Genomic DNA, 12,610 nt, shown 5'->3' on the forward strand with positions numbered 1-12,610 from the left:
TTCACTTGGTCCTCCATTAGTGCAACAAGAGGGGAGACGACAACAACTATCGGCTTTGCATCCCTATCTTTCGCCTTAGCTAACTCATTCACCACTAGAACTGCCATGGCAGTCATTTTGACCGTTTTGAATTTTATATCTGCAATAACTTTGTTGAAAAAATAAATACAATCCTGCTGGTACCTGACTTTTCCTAAAAGTGTCTGTATTTTCATTTAAAATGTTTTTCATATAAATTACACATAAGGCAAAAAAACAAACTAAATGAACATGTTTACCTATTTCGGCCATAAACGGTCATATTGACTGCACTGAATTTCGTGGTATTATTATACCAATATACACAACAATAAAATGTGGTAGAAAATACACTAAACATATTCAACAACAAATCATTTAAATGTAATGATATTCAGAACAGAACAAGAATGAAAAAATAACTAAAGCCAAAATGAAATGCTTTATAAGCGAAAGTGAAAGTAAGCGGCGTTAGGCTCACGTATCTCTCTAATTAGAATCAAAATGTTTCAACATTTGCGATGTATTTGGATGCTAAACTATTCTTTATCATAGGCTTTGAACTTCACTCACGTTCCAATATCGACGGAAAAAATAATCCTCTTCACACGCATAAAATGGTACGAATTGTAGCCTACTAGTACTGAGAAACAGAGCAGTGGAATTTTTATATGTTAGGTTGACTATTTTATTATTATATTTTATTATGGCTATAATGAACAGGCTGCAATGCTGGAATATGGTGTGTGTGTGTGTGTGTGTGTGTGTGTGTGTGTGTGTGTGTGTGTCGGCAGGCGCGATCAAACAGTGGAAACATGAAAACATTTTGTTCAGGGAATCTACGAATATTATTTATTTATAAATTATAATTAAACTTGTTTAAATGTACAGTTTGGTGGTGTTGTTTTTTTAAAGACATCCTAATACAATAAATGCATTAATCTCTCAATTGGGGATTTATCATTAAAGATATAGAGTTTTGAATAGCGATCAAAATGACCGCTTGCGGCAGTTCTAGTAGTTATGGAATTCTGGCACTTCTAGTGCTAGCGGAGTGAGCTGGAAAATCAAACTTTTCCCGAACCCCGTCGGGAGGAGGGCCACAACATCATGGCCACCAACAAAACTTAGCAAACATTGTTCTTGCTCCGGCTTTAACTTCTGTATATTCGGCAGTTTTGCAACAACGGACCGAATAGCTTTTCTCACGTCTTTCTCCGCTGCCATTACTCCAACTCAAACTGACGCACTACATCAACGTCATCGTTCTCAGCCACTCCCTCTGTTCGCTGATTGGTCCTACAAAAAATTGGTTTCTGGAAACCTAAGAATATACAGCAGTCCCAGACGTAGTACTGAAGGAAAATGAAATTGAGCGGAAGTACGTAGGAGGCAGGGACGTGCGGTCAGGGTAGGCAGGGTAGGCAGTGCCTCACCAAAGGAAATGTTGACATTACATTTATTAATTCCAAGAACTTTATTAATTCACCACATTATGATTTATTTTATTCCAAATATTAATTTTTGTAACAAAAATTCTCAGGAATACACATATAATTTACTCATTTTGCCATTGTTTGCTCCTAAAACCATTGTTTCATGCAGGAAATTCAAGGCCATGGCCATTGAGGCAGAGGTTAGCAGTGCCTCTTTGGTCCATAGAACGTAGTTTACGTAGGTTTGCGCATGCGCAGTCAGTTCTCATGCTGTCTTGAATTATCAACATTGAGGCAGAGACCGAGCTTGCTTCATGTCACGTGATCCACTCACTCTCACTTAGGGGTGTGACGGTTAGTATATAACCGTGAGACCGACGGTTATAGTTGAACACCGTCATTACAACTCTATAGCCGCCAAAACCGTGTTATTAAAATATTTTTTACAAACATTTTTTTATCACAGAGAATGTTTAAATACTAATTAAAAACAATTGTTAACAGTCTGTGTTATTAATGGTCTACGTCGTTTCCAACTGTATTTGATTCTTTGCCAAGTACCCCCTGACCGACCGCCAATCATTTGAGATAGAAATAAAAGCTATGATATAGTGATGTGCCATCATTATGAGATTTATTAAACAAATGAAAAACATTTGCAATAATAAACATTAGCAATGAACATTTGCAATCGGGAGACATGGTTTTTACCACTTAATGAAGTTTTGTTTTGTAAATCGTCAGACATGATTTTTACCACTTCATTAAGTTTTGCTTTGTAGAAAACCTTTCTTTAAAGCGAATTTCGTTTTGTACAAATTGTATCTTAATTTTAATAAATGTTTCATCAACCAATTGCATGTATTTAATAAATAAAAAGGAGACAAATATAGGAGACAATATAATAACCGTGACATTGAGGCGACGGCGCGCCGCGTTCACTTGCATTGCATTGTGAAGTAGAGCGCATCTCATCGTAAATGAATGAAACTCAGCGTATGCCTATGGCTCATACATTAGCATTAAATATCTTTGCTGCATCCTTTCTAGAACAGACAAGGGCTTTCTTGTGGCTCGCATCAGCAGAGCATTGCATCGTCCATAGACCGCAACACGGATGGCGGGCGGGTGCGGCTTTGAAATCTGGTTAAAAAACGTTGGTGCGGATGATGAGTTTTGTGACGCGGTTGCGGAAGAACTAATACCCCATCCGCGTATCTCTATTGATAACAACATTGAACACTACACAAATATTAATTTTATTCAAACTAAGTTGTCCTATAACAGACGAACGTCGCAACCCCCCCCCCCCCCCCCCGACGGTTATGTTACGAACCGTCACATTTGACTCACGTCATAACCGTCATCACCGATTCTGAAACCGGCACACCCCTACTCTCACTCAATCCGCGCTTCCCGATCTAGCGGCATCTAGCGTTGGCTGTCAACAGGCCCGGGGTGGGTAATCGGGAGAATTCCCAGTGGGCCGCTTCACTTTTGGGCCGGTCGAGGATTTTTTTTCCACATTTGTCACGTTAGTTACATTAGGCTACACACGTTCCACATTCTGACACCGCAGCGCGCAGCCTCTGCATAGGTTGTACCATGTGAGGGAGTTCTCCCCTCCCCTCCTATAGAGTTGGTTGGGTCCATAGCCCGTCTTTTCCAAAACGTTTTCTCAGGTAACTACTGCGGCACCGCCGGCGCCTACCGATAGCTGGGCTGGGCCGGCCCGGTAGCTATGCGTCAGGGAGGATGGATGGGAGGAAGAGGCCAGGAGGTATGGAAGCTTGTTTCCGCCACAGAATAAAACATTTTAAAAGATAATTGCGACTTTTTATCTCACAATTAATTCTGTCATTATTTCTCAGAATTGCGTGAAATAAAGTCGCAATTGCGTGTTATAAAGTCAGAATTGCGAGATAACAGTTATAAAGTCAGAATTGTGTGAAATAAAGTCGCAATTGCTTCTTATAAAGTCTAAGTGAATTATTATTTAACCTTTACATTATTTGTTGAACCATGGCATTAATACAAACTACACAATAGTGACTAGGCTGCTTGTCGGTTCTGACACCGCGCCGCCTCCCTCTTAGTGTCCCGCACAAAACATTTGTTTTGTTGTATAAGTCATAAGATAGATGTGTCCATTAATTTGATTATTAGATTTGATTGTGCATTAGCCTCACATATGACTGACTTTGCTGTATGCAGGCAGCGATGTGATGATGCCTGATATGAACTTGGGTTGCTACATTAACTGAATGAATATATGCCACATTGATAGGTCACAGCCTACCCATGACAAGATTTCACCGCACGTTACTGGTAGGAGGGCGGAGCCAGGCTAGGTCAGTCAGTCTCCTCACTGTCAAATATACAAAATTGCACAGGACTTCTGGCTGCCGAACTGTGAAAAAAAATAAAAATAATAATCTTCCACCTGACAAAACTGGTTCCCTTTCAAGGGAACTCGCGTTGCGTCGAGTTCTGACGCTGTGGGAACGCTTTGCGTGATGACGTCTTGAAGCACATGTAAAATCAGTCCAATGGTGTGGCGGAACGTCAGAGGCGGGTGACGTCACGTACCAGGAAACTATAAAAGCCTGCCCGAAACAGAAAACGAAAGCTTTCTGAGTCTTCAGTTGCGCTCTGTGTGAATCTGTCTCGTTATTTGGTGTTGTCTGTCTATATTATATTATATATTCAGTATGGCGAGTAAGCAGCAGCAGTTTAGAGTGTGTGTTCACCCCTGCCCGCGTTATTTAACGGGTGGGGACACTCACACTCTTTGTGTTGTCTGTTTGGGTGAAGAGCATGCCCAGTCAGCACTCGAGGGTGCTGGCTGTGAGCATTGCGACACGCTTGTGTACGCTCAGATCCCGCCTGGCTTTATTTAACCAGGATCGCATTCCCCAGGGCTCTGGTCCCGCCGCTGCCGAGGCACGGCGTCGATCTCAGACCTGGGGTTCGCAAATGGATCTATCAGTGGAGTTTGAGACGGGCTCTGCCTTATCTCAGCCTCTTTCTGATAGACCCAGTGCCTCTCATCAGGGTGCGGAAACACGCGCTGTGGTTTCTCCCCCCCCCCCCCGATGGAGGCACAGACACTGCAATTGTCCAGCTCTGAGGAGTGTTGACGCTGGGTCTGAGGATTCGCCACCTCAGTCTCATGCGTTTGAGGAATTGCTCGAAGTAGTGACTAGAGCTGTTGACAGATTGTCTATTGAGTGGCCAGAAGATAGGCAGGATGTTCACTCGAAGAGCAAGCTCGACGAACGCTTCCTGCCATCTCGTGCACAGCCTCAGCGCAGAAGCCTTCCGTTTTTCCCCGATCTCCACGCCGAGGTGTCGAGATCGTGGGAGAGACCCATGTCATCCAGAGTTTATAGTGCACAAACATCACACTATTCCTCTATTTCAAATTATAAGCAGCATGGTTACGGGGAGATGCCGAAGGTGGAAGAGACGCTTGCGAGCTATCTCTCTCCAGCAACGGCATCCTCCCTGAAGGCATCTGTATTACCCACCAAGCCAGTTAGAGTGACATCTTCCCTGGTTAACAAGGCTTATTCCGCCGCTGGTCAAGCTGCAGCGTGCCTACACACGATGTCCTTGATGCAAGCTTATCAGGCAGAATTATTGGGTGATTTAGAGGGCTGGGGGATTGGTCCCGATGTGGTATGTGAATTGCGTCGAGCCACAGATTTGTCTCTCAGGGCCACCAAGGAGACGGCTAAATCCATCGGCCGCTCTATGGCAGCCCTGGTGGCCACTGAGAGGCACTTATGGCTCAACCTTAGCAACATTAAGGACAAAGAAAAACACTTTCTTTTGGATGCACCTGTTTCCACTACGGGATTATTTGGCAATGCTGTGAATAGTGCTGTATCTAAGTTCCAGGAAGCTTCGAAACAGGCAGCCGCCCTTCAAAAACTTCTTCCCCGCCGTTCTTTCTATGAGGCTGCTGAGCGGGAGCAGCCTCACTCATCTAAAAAGAGCGCTGAGCACCGTGTCACTCAAAAACAGAGCGTGTCCTCCCGTGCTCCCCCACAAAAACCACGGGGACACGGAGGACGCTCTCAAACCCAGCAGCCTTCGAGGGGTAAAACGGATCTGCGGACCGTTATTATTGCCAAGAAGGCTACGGGGAAAAAGTCCTGACGCTCGAGGGCTCAGGACAATGAGGGTAGCCCCCCCCCCCCGGAGTAGAGCGGTCAACACCTCTTTTCACGGTGCCCGTCTCCCTTCGGTGCCCTCAGGGGACCGTTCCGCCATCCCTGCCACCTATGGTGCTTCAGGGCACGGCGGTCTCCGCCGAGCACATATCTCAAGGACCACCCGGAAACCTAGTGGCCTCGGGATGCCCGGCCCCTCTGAGGAGGGTGTTAGAGCAGTCTGTTCAGTCGTTCCCTGCCGGTGCGCCGCTACAGGGCGACGAACCGATTACTCAAAACAACAAAATCCAGAAGCCAGTCTCGAGAGACTGGTACCTCTAGTAGAATCTTTGACAGCGTGGAAGCTACTGCCAAATGTTTCTCGGTGGGTCCTGCAGACCGTAGAAAGAGGGTATCAGATACAGTTCAAGAAACGCCCACCTCGGTTTATGGGGGTCCTACCCACAGTGGTGGACCCCGAGCAGGTTCTGGTCATGGAACAAGAAGTGAACACTCTGTTAGAGAAAGGGGCCATAGAATATGTACCTCCCTCCAACAGGGAAACCGGGTTTTACAGTCGGTATTTCATAGTTCCGAAGAAGGACGGGGGATTGCGTCCCATTTTAGATCTTCGAGTTCTGAACGAGTGCAGCTCAAGTTCAAAATGTTGACTTTGAGACAAATCGTGCCACAAATCAGGTCCGAGGACTGGTTTGTCACGATAGATCTCAAGGACGCGTATTTCCATATTTCCATCCGTCCATGTCACTGGAAGTTCCTGAGGTTTGCTTTCGGGGGCAAAGCATACCAATATCGAGTTCTTCCATTCGGTCTAGCTTTATCACCCCGCACTTTCACGAAATGCGTGGATGCAGCTCTGGCGCCTCTGCGCCTCCAGGGCATTCGCATAATGAACTACATCGACGATTGGTTGATTTTAGCTCAGTCGCATCAGTTGGCGGTTCGACATCGAGATGTCGTTCTCGCACATATGAAAGAGTTGGGGTTACGGCTGAACGCCAAAAAGAGTGTGCTTTCTCCACTTCAGAGGACCACTTATTTAGGCGTGGTTTGGGACTCAGTGTCGATGCAGGCGCGCCTGTCACCGCCACGTATAGAGTCCATCCTTGCAGCTGTGAAAAGTGTAAAGCTAGGCCAGCTACTCACTGTCAAACGGTTCCAGAGACTGTTGGGTCTCATGGCAGCAGCTTCCAATGTGATACCTTTTGGACTGCTGCACATGAGGCCACTGCAGTGGTGGCTCAGGACCAGGGGGTTTTCCCCGAGGGGCAACCCATTTCGCACAATCAAGGTCACGCGGCGATGCCTACGTGCCTTGGTTATGTGGAAGAAACCTTGGTTCCTGTCCCAAGGCCCAGTGCTGGGAGCTCCTTGTCGTCGCAAACTGCTAACGACGGATGCTTCTCTCACGGGCTGGTGAGCGATTTTAGAGGGTCGCTCATCTCAAGGTCTGTGGGAAGACCATCATCGATCATGGCATATCAATCGCCTAGAGATGTTAGCCGTCTTCCGGGCTCTGAGGAGCTTTATCACAGATCTCAGGGGATACCATGTGCTAGTACATACGGACAACACGTCGGTGGTCGCCTATATCAATCACCAAGGGGGTTTGGTCAATGTCCCTCAGGGCAGCTTACATCCCCGGGGTCCAAAATATAGGAGCAGACACTCTGTCGAGACAGGGGCTGAGGCCCGGGGAATGGAGGCTCCACCCCGAGGTGGTGGAGCTGATATGGAGGGAGTTTGGCCGAGCACAAGTGGATCTGTTTGCGAGAGAGACGTCTCACTGTCCACTTTGGTTCTCCCTCACGCATCCAGCTCCTCTGGGACTGGATGCTATGGTGCAGACGTGGCCGAGGCTACGTCTGTACGCTTTTCCCCCAGTTGCTCTGCTCCCGGGAGTTCTGGAAAGAGTTCGCAGGGACCGGGTTTGCCTGCTTCTTATAGCCCCGCGCTGGCCGGGCAGAGTATGGTTTCCCGATCTTGTGTCTCTCCTCGACGGGCCTCCTCTGGAGCTACCTGTCAGGAGGGACCTTCTGTCCCAAGCAGAGGGCTCGATAGTTCACCCTCGACCAGAACTGTGGAACCTGTGGGCTTGGCCTCTGAGGGGGCCCAGCTCATAGAGTCAGGTCTCTCAACCGAGGTTGTTGAGACCATTCTACAGTCCAGAGCTCCCTCCACGAGGAAACTTTATGCCCTGAAGTGGAGAGTTTTCACTTCATGGTGTAGTGCCTGTCGGTTGGACCCAGTTAACTGCCCAATTGGTACAGTGCTGGAGTTCCTGCAGGATCGGTTCACTGCAGGTCTGACCCCGTCCACTTTAAAGGTTTATGTGGCGGCCATAGGTGCTTACCACATTCCTTTGGGTGGAATGTCTGTGGGGAAAGACCCTCTGGTATCTCGTTTCCTTCGTGGTACCTGGAGGCTGAGGCCTGCAGTTCGCTCTAGGGTGCCACCATGGGATTTGTCCATTGCGCTGCAAGGCCTTTCCCTGGCCCCCTTTGAGCCTATTCAGGAGGTTCCTGAGAAATTCTTGACTTTGAAAGCTCTGTTCCTTCTAGCCATTTCTTCTATTAAGAGGATTGGGGATCTTCAAGCATTGTCGGTTGCCCCGTCATGCTTAGAGTTTGCTCCGGGTATGGTTAAGGCTTTTCTGCATCCGAGACCCGGTTATATCCCCAAGGTCGACCTATTGTTCTGCAGGCCTTCTGTCCTCCTCCCTTTCAAAATGCGGACCAGGAGACTAATAATTTGCTTTGCCCAGTCCGGGCGTTAGACGCGTATGTCCACAGAGCTGCCCTGTGGCGTAAAAGTGATCAATTATTTGTGTGCTTTGGGTCCCCTAACAAGGGATCCCCAGTGTCTAAGCAGAGGATGAGCAAGTGGGTGGTTGAGGCCATCTCACTTGCTTATGAGGCGGCCGGGCAGCCTTCTCCTATGGCTGTCCGGTCCCATTCTACAAGGAGTATGGCGGCCTCCAAGGCCCTCATATCAGGAGTTTCTTTACATGACGTTTGTGATGCGGCAGGCTGGTCCTCACCGCACACCTTCGTCAGGTTCTACTCATTGGATTTAGACTCTACACCAGGGTCTCATGTTCTGTCTTCCTAGTGCTGCTCTTCTCGATTTCACACAGGACAGACACTTGCAGCTATGGTGGCGTTGGTATAGACGTTCCCACAGCGTCAGAACTCGACGCAACGCGAGTTCCCTTGAAAGGGAATGCCTCGGTTACGACTGTAACCTCGGTTCCCTGAAGAGGGAATGAGCGTTGCGTCACCTTGCCATATCTCCTTCATGCCTGTCAGCTCGACTTCAGACTTTACGAAGCTTTCGTTTTCTGCTTCGGACAGGCTTTTATAGTTTCCTGGTACGTGACGTCACCCGCCTCTGACGTTCCGCCACACCATTGGACTGATTTTACATGTGCTTCAAGACGTCATCACGCAAAGCGTTCCCACAGCGTCAGAACTCGACGCAACGCTCGTTCCCTCTTCAGGGAACCGAGGTTACAGTCGTAACCGAGGCGTTTACTCACAGCATAAATGCTAGAATAGAGGTTATGCGTGTGACGTCACTGTCGGCCGGAGTGACTGCGGTTACGCCCTGCACTAAGTGGCAAAAAGACTGAGCGGCGGTAAATTGCGGGTGTGTATTTGCAGCCTCTTACCGCTAAGAGGCGCTACAATCACAGACTTTGCAAAGTGTCAGTTTATTCTCTCTACTGCGTAATCTGCCGCCGCGACGCGGCTCATTGAAAGCGATTGAAAGCTGGTAGCAGATCATTTCAAATGAAATATTGAACGAATTCGTAATCACGGTACTGAAATTATTGAAATTAAATTGAATAAATTGAATAATGAAAAAAAAAATCAACATAAAACATTGCAATAGAAAAATATTAGGCCACATCAATGAGGCTTTGTAAGAGCATAAGACAGTAGTTTAACAGTATTCAGACGATAGCTCTGTGGTAAACGCAACAACATGAGACTCTCGGAGCTTCAAGCGCTCTGAGATCGAATCTCAGTGTAGCCGACAGTGTTTATGTTTTTCCGTTCTTGATGCTTAAATATGTATCTGTTTATTAAAGTCAAGCATATTGTTTAATTATCAATTGTACATTACAACATAAATTTGTTACATTCCAGTTGAGCCGCTGCAAAGACGACACGTCTGATGAAGGAAGACTGTCAGCCAATCGCACCAGAAAATGAAGAGGATGAAGCTCGTCTTTAATCTGCTAAATTATATTTTTTTTGTGTGTGAATCATTCACGAAATTGAGATGACTGACAGTAATACCCGGTCATAGCAACAGAAGACATTTTTCAAAACAGATCGAACAAATCAGAAAAAAATAAACAACGAAAATTTAAAAGAAAAAGAAAATTAAGTTTGAAAACGTAATCGGTTACTAACGTAACCTCGGTTCTCTCTAGAAGAGGGAACGAGCATTGCGTAAGTTAGCTTACGCTACGGGTAAAGTCATCTTTTCTCGAGATATGAGGCAAAAAAATTATCCTTAATTTTTAATAAATTTGTCAACGCAGCGCGGCAGCCAGCAGACCTAGAGCAAGCTTACTAGCGTGCTCATTGGCTGCCCTGCGGCAGCTGCTTAAGCCTACCAGTGAGCCTGGCGTGACGTCACGCCCAATGAGGGCACAGAGCCCACAGAACAGGGGGGTGGCTAGTGTATAAATAAGGGCTCGGAGGCTTATTTCTCTGGTTTTTGTCGACTGAAGCGATATGAGCTCGTGGCGCGAGCACGGCGGGTTACGCAATACTCATTCCCTCTTCTAGAGAGAACTGAGGTTACGTTAGTAACCGATTACGTTCTCTTACGAGAGGTTCTCTCGTATTGCGTAAGTTAGCTTACGCTACGGGAACCCCTTGTCAACGCCGTGCGCGCCCAGCATTCACTGCATGAGTCCCGGGGAAAGCCCAGGGAACACCAGAGTGTGAGCCGGGCGGCCAATGAGATGGCTAGCGCAGTACATAAGCACACATTAGGGCATACAGAGCGGCGCAGCCGGTCTGACTGACAATACCCTTGTAAGTGCAGCTCAACCTGAAGAGCTAAATCACACAGCAGTAGCCCGCACACAGAAGTGGGCCGGTCTACGCGAGACTTAGACTGATAAAAGTTTAGCCAGCAGGGCGGGAACTTCCAGATTGTAAAATCTAACAAATGTAGAGGGGGAGGACCAGCCCGCCGCCGTACAAATGTCAAGAATAGAAATTCCGCTAGACCAAGCCCACGACGAGGCCATGCCTCTAGTCGAGTGGGCTCTGATGCCCAGTGGGCATTGCAGGTCTTTAGACGCATAAGCAGCTGCAATAGCGTCCACTATCCATCTGGACAGAGTGTGTTTCGAGCCGGCGAGACCCTTGGTGCGCCCACCAAACGAAACGAAAAGCTGCTCCGAGCGCCTGACGGCGGTGGAGCGCGCAATGTAATTTCTCAGCGCTCTGACAGGGCAAAGGAGATTACTGTCAATCTCGCTGCCGGATGTCGGCAAGGCTGATAGAGAAATGACCTGTGCTCTGAAGGGTGTGCCCAAAACCTTGGGAACATAACCGTGCCTCGGTCTGAGAATGACTTTCGAGTCATTAGGTCCGAACTCGAGGCATGAAGCGTTAACAGATAACGCGTGTAGGTCACCCACACATTTGACTGAAGACAGAGCTATCAGAAAAACGGTTTTGTGCGTCAGATATTTCATATCCACAGTTCCCATGGGTTCAAAGGGATGCGCTTTCATGGCTTCCAAAACCAGGGAAAGATCCCAAATGGGAACCGAGGGGGGTCACGGGGTGTTCAATCTCCTAGCTCCTCTAAGGAAGCGGATGATGAACTCGTTCCTCCCTAATGCGCGGCCCAGCGCCGAGTCGGCGAAAGCTGATATGGCCGCAACATATACTTTGAGCGTGGAGGGGGACCTGCCCATGTCCAACAGCTCTTGGAGGAAACAGAGCACACGCGACACTCCACATGTTTGTGGGTCCAGCCCTTTGGCAGTGCACCATTTATTAAACACAGACCATTTAGACGTGTAGAGCCGTCTCGTGGAGGGAGCTCTAGACTGTGTGATCGTGTTCACAACCCCTATTGGCAAGTCAACGGGTATCCGTTGAGAATCCATGCATGCAGAGATCAGCGCTCTGGATGAGGATGCCAGATCGAGCCGTGGGCTTGAGAGAGGAGATCCCTTCTCACCAGTATCGGCCAGGGGGCTGTGTCCGCCAGCTGTATTAAATCTGGGAACCACGTCTGATTCTCCCAATACGGGGCTATGAGGAGCACTGTGTGGCGCGCTTCCCTGATTCTCCCGATGACTTGTGGCAACAGAGAGATCGTGGGAAAAGCGTACAGCGGGCCGCTGGGCCAGGTTTGGGCCAGCGCGTCCTCGCTCTTTGAAAAGAACCTTTGGCAGTGCGCGTTGTCTTTTGACGCAAAGAGGTCGACTTTCGCTCTGCCGAAAAGGCGCCACAGTAACTGGACTGTTTGGGGATGCAAAGACCACTCCCCCGGGGGAACATTGTCCCTGGACAGTCTGTCTGGACCTTCGTTCAGGCGACCCGGCACGTGCGCGGCTCTGAGCGAGCGCAGTGAGTGCTGAGCCCACAAAAGGAGGCGTTCCGCCAGGGTGCAAAGCGTTTTGGATCTGACACCGCCTTGACGGTTCACATAGGCCACCACTGACGTATTGTCCATGCGGACTAGTACATGGTGGCCCTGTAGGTATGGGAGGAAATGCTTGAGCGCATTCTCGACCGCCAGCATCTCTAGACAGCTTATATGAAGGAGACTCTCCTGGTCTGACCAGAGGCCATAGACAGGTCTGCCCTCTAAGAGTGCTCCCCAACCTCGGTTGGACGCGTCTGTCGAGACAACTTTCCGGCGAGAGACAACTCCCATCGTCACTCCTGTGCTCCGCGCGCTGCTCCGACAATCTGGCCGTCATAGCCACCGAAT

The 12,610-nt window shown here is 48.3% G+C and overlaps 1 protein-coding gene across 4 annotated transcripts in view; it reads left to right on the plus strand.

Annotated features, from left to right (window-relative positions):
* The window catches only part of LOC309492444 (serine/threonine-protein kinase Nek4-like), a 77,487-nt gene that overhangs the window by 37,562 nt on the left and 27,315 nt on the right, over window positions 1-12,610 (plus strand). Inside the window, exon 1 of one of the 4 annotated variants that reach the window (XM_082161427.1) lies at window positions 9,460-9,893. The exons of the other annotated variants lie outside the window; for them this stretch is intronic. The gene's annotated coding sequence lies outside the window, so the exon portion shown is untranslated. Of the gene's footprint in view, window positions 1-9,459; window positions 9,894-12,610 lie in introns of those variants that run through there. 4 annotated transcript variants of the gene reach the window in all.

The sequence above is a fragment of the Leuciscus leuciscus genome, assembly GCF_965113295.1.
Source record: "Leuciscus leuciscus genome assembly, chromosome: 2".
Taxonomy (NCBI): Eukaryota; Metazoa; Chordata; class Actinopteri; order Cypriniformes; family Leuciscidae; genus Leuciscus; species Leuciscus leuciscus.